Source organism: Limulus polyphemus, unplaced genomic scaffold (assembly GCF_000517525.1).
Source record: "Limulus polyphemus unplaced genomic scaffold, Limulus_polyphemus-2.1.2 Scaffold178, whole genome shotgun sequence".
Taxonomy (NCBI): domain Eukaryota; kingdom Metazoa; phylum Arthropoda; class Merostomata; order Xiphosura; family Limulidae; genus Limulus; species Limulus polyphemus.
The window spans coordinates 30,010-38,424 of NW_013665788.1; the positions used below are offsets into that span (position 1 = coordinate 30,010).

Below are 8,415 nucleotides of genomic sequence, written 5' to 3' on the forward strand. Positions count from 1 at the left end.
CTAGCCAGTAGTGAAAATACAAGAAAGTCAGTAAGTAGCGTAGTTTGAAGGAATACTTCCCCATGGATAGTCAATAGTAACAATACAAGAAAGTCAGTCAGAAGTATAGTTTGAAAGAATACTTCCCTATGATAGCCAGTAGTGAAAATACAAGAAAATCAGTCATTAGTGAAGTTTGAAGGAATATTTCTCTATGATAGCCAGTAGTAACAATACAAGAAAGTCAGTCAGAAGTGAACTTTGAAGGAATACTTCCCTATGGATAGCCAGTAGTAACAATACCAGAAAGTCATTCAGCAGTGTAGTTGAAGGAATACTTCCATATGATAGCCAGTAGTAACAATATAAGAAAGTCAGTCAGAAGTGTAGTTTGAAGGAATACTATGGTTAGCCAGTAGTAACAATACAAGAAAGTCAGTCAGTAGAATACTTCCCTATGAATAGCCAGTAGTTATAATACAAAAAAAGTCAGTCAGTAGTGTAGTTTAGAGGAATACTTCTCTATGGGTAGGCAGTAGTAACAATACAAGAAAATCAGTAGTAATGTTCGAAAATTACTTCGTTGTGTCTTCCAACTGCTCTGTCACTTCCTTTTTTTGCTTTAGTGATTTGCAATTCTTCTCTCCTCATTTTTCGCTCTAATCAGTATTCTCACCAATCACCTTATCAAATATTTATTTATTTTCATATCTTTTCATACTCGTGCTCTAGTGTTTACCGCCAGCAAGTCAAGAATCACGGCATGTAAAAAACAAACCAAAAGGAAGAGTAGTAATAAAAAATCGAATAATTTCGGCATACGAATAAAAGAAAAACCAAAGTTATACTAAAATCAAAAGAATTACTTGTTATAGGCCTTGTTGTTCTTTTTAAAATATATTCTAAAAATTGCTGTCATTAGAAGGGAAAAAAAATCAATGGATGAAGAGTGATAAAAACTTGAAACTTTTGCAGAATTTCTGTTCTAACACGATCATACGTCATCTATATGTATAATTGTCCTCCCTCTCGATGTAAACGAGGTTATATAGGTTCAACAGTTAAAACGTTTGAAGTACAAATTACGTAACACGCAGTTGTAACAAAGGAAACTTATTATTATGTACAATAATACGCTCTGGCATATGTAAAGTCCAAAGACAACCACAACTTTAAGATAGTGTGATGTAGTCCGAGTGAGGAAAATTCGGATCAAAGTATCTTAATATAACAAACAGTTTCAACCAAGTCCGGATTGAATCTGTATGTTAGACCGTTAAGGCTGAAAACCTGAGTTGTTATCGTTAAATTATGACCTTTCCTGTTTGTTGATGGGAGTTTTTAGCCGTTTTTTTTTGTCGCGAAGCTACAAAGTAGGATATTTGCTCTATGTCCACCTAGTGGAATAGAACTCTGGATTTTAGCGCTGTAAGTCCGTAAATTATCCCTCACTCAATGTGGAACGGATTTTTTTAAATTTATACAAATTCATTATGTAAATGCCAATAAAATATAGAAACGTATAAATTGTCCTTAAAATATCGACATCGGTTAATATAAATTGTGATTCTAATGATCAACATGGTCTTTTTTTTTCCTTTAGCGATTCCAATTCTTTGCTGCAAGTACCAATTTACAAGGATTAAATGAATTCATCGTATTATACAAACCAAGCCAATCAATCTTTCATTAAGTAATTGTAGAATATAACGTGTAGTATTATGATGGTGTTGATTATTAAATTATTCCCCTTATTTTGATCTCTTAATATAACGTGTAGTATTATGATGGTGTTGATTATTAAATTATTCCCCTTATTTTGATCTCTTAATATAACGTGTGGTATTGTATTGTATTATTAATTTATTCCTCTTATTTTGATCTCTTAATATTACGTGTAGTATTATGATGGTGTTGATTATTAAATTATTCCCCTTATTTTGATCTCTTAATATAACGTGTAGTATTATGATGGTGTTGATTATTAAATTATTCCCCTTATTTTGATCTCTTAATATAACGTGTAGTATTATGATGGTGTTGATTATTAAATTATTCCCCTTATTTTGATCTCTTAATATTTCTTTACTAATTTAAAAATACATTTCCTGAGAAAATAATATCTATGTTTCAGTATCTACATCCAAAGTTTCTTAAGTAATATCGCTCTGATAATGTTATTCTTATCTCCACCATTCGTTTAATATGTCATGTAATAACAAATTTTATTTAGAGAAAACAGCCTCCTATTGAACCTCTGTATTTTCAGATTTTGTCCTCGCCCAACATGACTAAAACTTCTGTTTTTCGGTGTTTGATTTTAGTTGTTATATATTTTTATCTAGATATCTTAAAATCGATGTTTTTCGGAGTTTTCGCTTTTAAGGAGGTATTTAAACTAAGATCATTTGTTTACGTTTATCTACGTCTCTTACATACTTAGGTTTTATGATAAATGAAAATATTCTCACGTCTTAGATGACATTTCGCCTCTAAAACTGAATAACTGAACGCAAAAAGCTGATTGCTGGTAGTACTTGTTTAAAGAAATGTGTGTAAAATGAAGGAGCCAATCGTTAGTAAGCTTTGCTGGTGCGACAGTTTCGATCCACACCCTCCCACGACGGATTTGGGCTTAAAAGGCATCAGTCAGGTGATGTAGCGAGTTATTAAGCCTAATACCTTCACTAGTTCCATTCCGGTGGTTTCAGCAACAAGTGGTTTCAACAGTGCGTTGATTGGGTGAGTCTATAATATCAAGCACAGTTTTATTTAAGAAATAGTGATATACGTTCTGCGACGTTTTTGCTGTTGCTTTTAAATATACATACGTATATATATATTGCTTTAGGAGCTATTACTTGTTTGATCGACAGTATTCTACGCTTCAAAGTGCTAAAACATGTACATTTTTTTTTAAAGAAATAAGTATCGTTAACTGAAAATAGTAATGAAAGATAATTTCAATTGTGGCTACAATTGTAACGACATTAATCAAATCGAAAGAGCTGGTGAAACATTCTATTTTCCAGGTGCGATTTTTAATAAGAGAACCTGAAAATATTTGCAGGAGATCTGAGAATAGTAAATTTACAAAATTTAATTGCTTAAATTACTCTATTTTCAACTTTGCAAGTCATTTATTGACAAATTTACGTAACATATAGTAAACAGTACATTTCTCTATAAAAAATAAAATATAACGAAGAAAAAAATTTATTCAAGACCACTGTTGTAAATAGGATATGGTTAACACAATGTTATTACAAGTAGATCGTTTTAAAGACAATACTGTTATAACTACATTATTCTTCAAAACAACGATAAAACTATAGTCTACTAGTTCAGCTATAATATGATCAATAACACTACGTGAGCTATATTATAATCAAAACCTAACACAGTTACTAGAATACAGTAAATATAACAATGTCACTGGTAAAATAGCCAACAGCAAATAATACTGATACCGGTAGAATATAGACAGGAATATAACACTAGCAGAGTAGTATTATAAATAATAAATCTGTTACAGCTAGCATTACAAACAACACAATAATATTGTAACAAGAATACATTTGATAAGCTACCGTTGTTATAAATAGAATATTACAAATAATCCACGTAACATATAATCATCAAAACGTTTTTAACGACCAGAACTTGGACTTCTGCAATAGTCAAAGAAGCAATTACCTACACTAGCAGACATACGTGTTGTAAGGACTGTTATTCAGCAGCGTTATGAAAATACAAAAAAGTGAGTGTGGCGGAAATGAGATACAAACAAAAAATAACAGTTTATGAATATTTACTTTAATTTTTAATACTTCACCCCAAATGTGCATTATAATAGAATTAAGTCCTTCAATTAGTTATTTGGTGTTGGCCTGTGACGAACGTTCTTACCAGCATTAAAAGGGGAGTTTGACTACCCTCTGGAAGTAATTCAAAAATCTAAGCCTGTCGGGTTCATTATCTTGATCAATTTTGATGATGATCGAACTAAAACTATGAAAGGTCAAAGCGAGCATATCGAGAGATAAAATAACTTGCACTATAGTAAAAACGTAAAGTTTCTGAAACCTCGAAATCCTGACTTGAGTATGGTGCATATTTAGTTTTACTGATTGTATAATTATCTGGACTGTTATTCTCGTCTTTATTATGTGTAATATTATTTTCACAACGTTTCGACCAGTGAATTATCCGGCTATCGTCAGGTGTTATATCAGACATTTTGTATGCGTCACGACTAGAAAGCTTTTTCTATACATTAAACGATCTAAGATTCCAAAGAAAGACTTTTGTTACTTTTATTTTATTGGGTGAAATCCGATATGTAGAGTCAATGAAATAATAAAAAACTCTACAGTTATTTGTCGTTTAATTTGAAAATACATTATATACTTCGTCAGAAGACCAACTGTGAACTTACCTATTATATACATAAAGAAAACATATAAGTTACTTTTCCTTTTTAAAATTCTACTTGCGGTGAAATCAAATTGAGGAAAGTTCATTTATCGAAAAATAATTTAATGATGAGGAAAAGATAATATAATTCTCTCCTTCCAGATCTAATTTAGATAAGATACTAGCCATGTTCTGAGCACCATATTTTACTAACTTTTAGTTTGAAAGTATTAACATAATTTACGAGAATTGCACTTTTTCAACTTGGATGTAAAACCTTGTGACGTCATGTGTGTATCGATGAAAGAACAATGTCACAGAAAAAGGAAAATAAAATATTTATTTTTTATTTTTAAAAAATTCTTTATGTAACAGGCTACTAAAACAGAGTATTTACACATCTGATGAAGTAACAATTATTAAAAGAAACGTGTTAGTTATTTGTTTTGTTATTATTTGAAGTTAAGCATAAAGCTACACAATGGGATATTTGTGCTCTGCAAACCACGAGTATCGAAACCCGGTTTCTAGCGTTGTAAGTCCACAGACATACCGCTGTGCCACTGGGGAGGGGGCAGTTATTTGTCTATAAATATGTTACCTGAACCCTGTAAGAAGATTTGTAAGGTAAGTGCAATAACAGAGAAATGTGATATTTGGCATAAAAGAAAAACAACGTGTGCTATACACATGCTCAAAGCCTACTCAACAGGTTCTATATTGATAAAAGAGTTAGCACAAAGGATCACAGATAAAGTGTAATAAACTTAAAATAAGATCCCAAACTCGAGCGCTTTCGAATAGTTGACTATTCTTCTTCTTTGTTCTCCTGAAGAAGAATAGTCAACAGGTTCTATAATATTACTTATAATCTAATCTTGGTTTTCTAATATATGATAATTTTCTCTATATATACTGTTTTGAATGATACTATTTTTTTCCATAAACATTCTTCTACAGGATGTAGACAGTAGAGTAGTACTCTTTCTTTGGTATACTGTAGCAAGTTAATATTGAAATATTCAGGATGTAGACAGTAGAGTAGTACTCTTTCTTTGGTATACTGTAGCAATTTAATATTAAAATATCCTTTCTACTTTTGGTATAATGAAGTGTTTAAGGGTTATTTCTACCTCAGTACAATGAATCGTTCAAAGGTATTTTTGTAGCTGTAAAACGGTGTTTCTGATTTCAGTTTTTGCATATATTAAAGATTTTTCCTTAACTGATGTTTAGGCCATGTAACATGATGAAACAAAGGTGAAAATGGCCGCCAATTGCCTTACACCGGTAGTAGAAGAAGATTAAAGTGATGAGGTGTAAAACGAAGATCACTCTATTTCTTCTCGTGATAATCAAGTAAAGTTATAAATAAAATATTTTAAACTCATGATATCCAAGAACTAGCCAGAGGTAAATTTCTCAAACTGGAGTTTCTTCTCTGTCGATCGCGAATAGCATGAAAAAAATTAAATTATTTATGATTGTTTGTTTTGTAATTAAGCACAAAGCTATACAATAGGCTATATGTGCTCTGCCCACCACGGGTATCGAAACCCGGATTCTAGCGTTGTAAGTCCGCAGACATACCGCTGTGCCACCGGGGGGGGGCAATTATTTATGCGAAATTAAACCAAAAATATCTTAAACTACAACTGATTGGTTGCTCTATATTTGGTTGAAGTAGCTTTAAACTACAACTGATTGGTTGCTCTATATTTGGTTGAAGTAGCTTTAAACTACAACTGATTGGTTGCTCTATATTTGGTTGAAGTAGCTTATGCTGCGATAATATCCTGAACCTTGCAGGAGTAGAGTTCTTACAAGGCATTGGAAATTACCTTATTTGATTGTAACCTGTAACGTGTCTCCAGTCGTTCACTGACACCAATGAGGATGCTTACATCTGAAGACAAAGCAGTTATTGAACTGACTGTCTGTTGTCTTTTGAGAATGCGATAATATCCTGAACCTTGCAGGAGTAGAGTTCTTACAAGGCATTGGAAATTACCTTATTTGATTGTAACCTGTAACGTGTCTCCAGTCGTTCACTGACACCAATGAGGATGCTTACATCTGAAGACAAAGCAGTTATTGAACTGACAGTCTGTTGTCTTTTGAGAATATCTTTTACATGATTAAAAGGAGTGAAGTCTGATGTTTGTTGCATTTTGTAAGCCTATCTGACTATCTTTTTTTTTCCTTTAGGCAGTCGCAAGTGATCGGTGGTCACATTTTTTTTACTAATGACAGATGTATTGCCTTTCAATTTCAATTTTTCATATGCCGATGACTATCCATAACATGACTATCTGTTTGATTAATGACTTTGATGTCAGAAATTTGAATGCTTAAAATGTGGACTTTCGAAATATTTTGAACATAGGGAAGATAACAGATGCTTAAAAGATTGTTGATTATATGTCTAGATTCAGAATAGACTTAAATAATACCCGTTTAACTGTTAATATAGCTTTTGCGCTCACTAAGGCTATGTAGTCTATAATTTCGTTAAACGTGAACAAAATGAAAATTTGTAAAAATAGTTAACATGCATTTTCCATTTTATCCATGTAAATATGATTTCAAGTTTTTCAAAAAAAAAGTGAAAACTTAAAAGTTCATTTTCAAACATTTAGTACGAGCTACAAGGCAGCATGTGGTGTGATTATCACTGATCCATCGTTGAGAAACAGATTTCATGAGTTTATTTCAAGTTTAACAAGACCAGTTTTAGCCTTACAATTGATCGTACAACTCATACTCACGTTTGTTGAGATCACCAGAATTGACTAAAACACCACTGGACCTACATTGTTCGTCAAAACGTTGGCTACTGATTTATCAAAGTATACCCTAATGATGCAGAAACGGTTTTGGGATTACGACTGAAAATATCGCTAAAAGCAAGGGTACCTTATATAAGTAAGAGGTTAGAACAGTATATGTAATTAGTTATGTTTATTACTAGGTTTATTGTTAGTTCTTATCTGTGCTAGTAGTTTGCTTTAATTAAAGTTAGTATTAATGACGGAGAGAGTCAATCTGGGTACTCATTATCACTACTTGTTACATACTTTTCTTTCAGACAAGTTGAATCAGCGAGACACCATTAGTATTATTTATACTTTCATTATAAAGATATTTTGCATTTTTAGCCTAAAATATGTATTTATGATTAACTTAAATTTTCTAAGCTGGCTGAATCTCGTGAGATATTATTGGAATTACGACCGAAAACATCGTTAACAGAGAGAGTACCAAACTGATGAAACAATGCATTATAATCCTTATATGTAGAAACATAAGAATAATATATTTAATTCCCTACACTGAATGCCAGGTTCATTTTTAGTTTCGCTCGAAGCACATAGCTTGCTCCAATATGAAGTTAATCATGAACCACAATAGTGGTTCATAATAGGGATCGCAAGGAATTGCACAAAACCCTTGTAGAACGTTCGGGCAAAAAGCACCTTAAACAATAAAGATTCAGTTCAAACAACACTTTAAAACTTTTACTATTGACTGTTAAGGCAGTACACATATAAAAATGCACAAAAAAACACGCATGTTAGACTTAAAAGGAAAAGAAAATCTGCTCAAAACGGCCGTTTGTAATTCTTATCATTATTCTCTTGCCAGCCTACAACAAAAACGGCTTGGTATATTGCACCCAAATCTTTTGTAGAATACTAAATAAAGTACTGCAAAAGTTGTAAGGGTATTGAAAAGTCGATTTGTTTCTTCTATATTTTACATAAGCTAAAAAACATAATAATTCTAGTGTAAACAATGTTATCATTACGTCTTGAAATTAGCTTTCTTACAAACATCTGGTGTTCCTTTAAAAAGCCTTAAGTACAGTGTGAAACAGGAATTACCAACCAATATCACAGGCCTGGGATGGTTTTATTGTTTTGAGATTTTTACATGTTCTACAGTAATTCCTGTACGCTGAATCCGAAAATTATATCCATTTTTCTCTATCACGTACAGATTTTTCACAAAATTTCATAA

At 32.0% G+C, this 8,415-nt stretch overlaps 1 protein-coding gene across 1 annotated transcript in view; it reads left to right on the forward strand.

The window, feature by feature from the left end:
- Positions 1 to 2,669: 2,669 nt before the first annotated feature.
- Positions 2,670 to 8,415, forward strand: part of LOC111084936 — a 26,533-nt gene continuing 20,787 nt past the window's right edge. The window contains exon 1 of the mRNA XM_022381592.1: positions 2,670 to 2,721. The gene's annotated coding sequence lies outside the window, so the exon portion shown is untranslated. The remainder of the gene's footprint in view (positions 2,722 to 8,415) is intronic.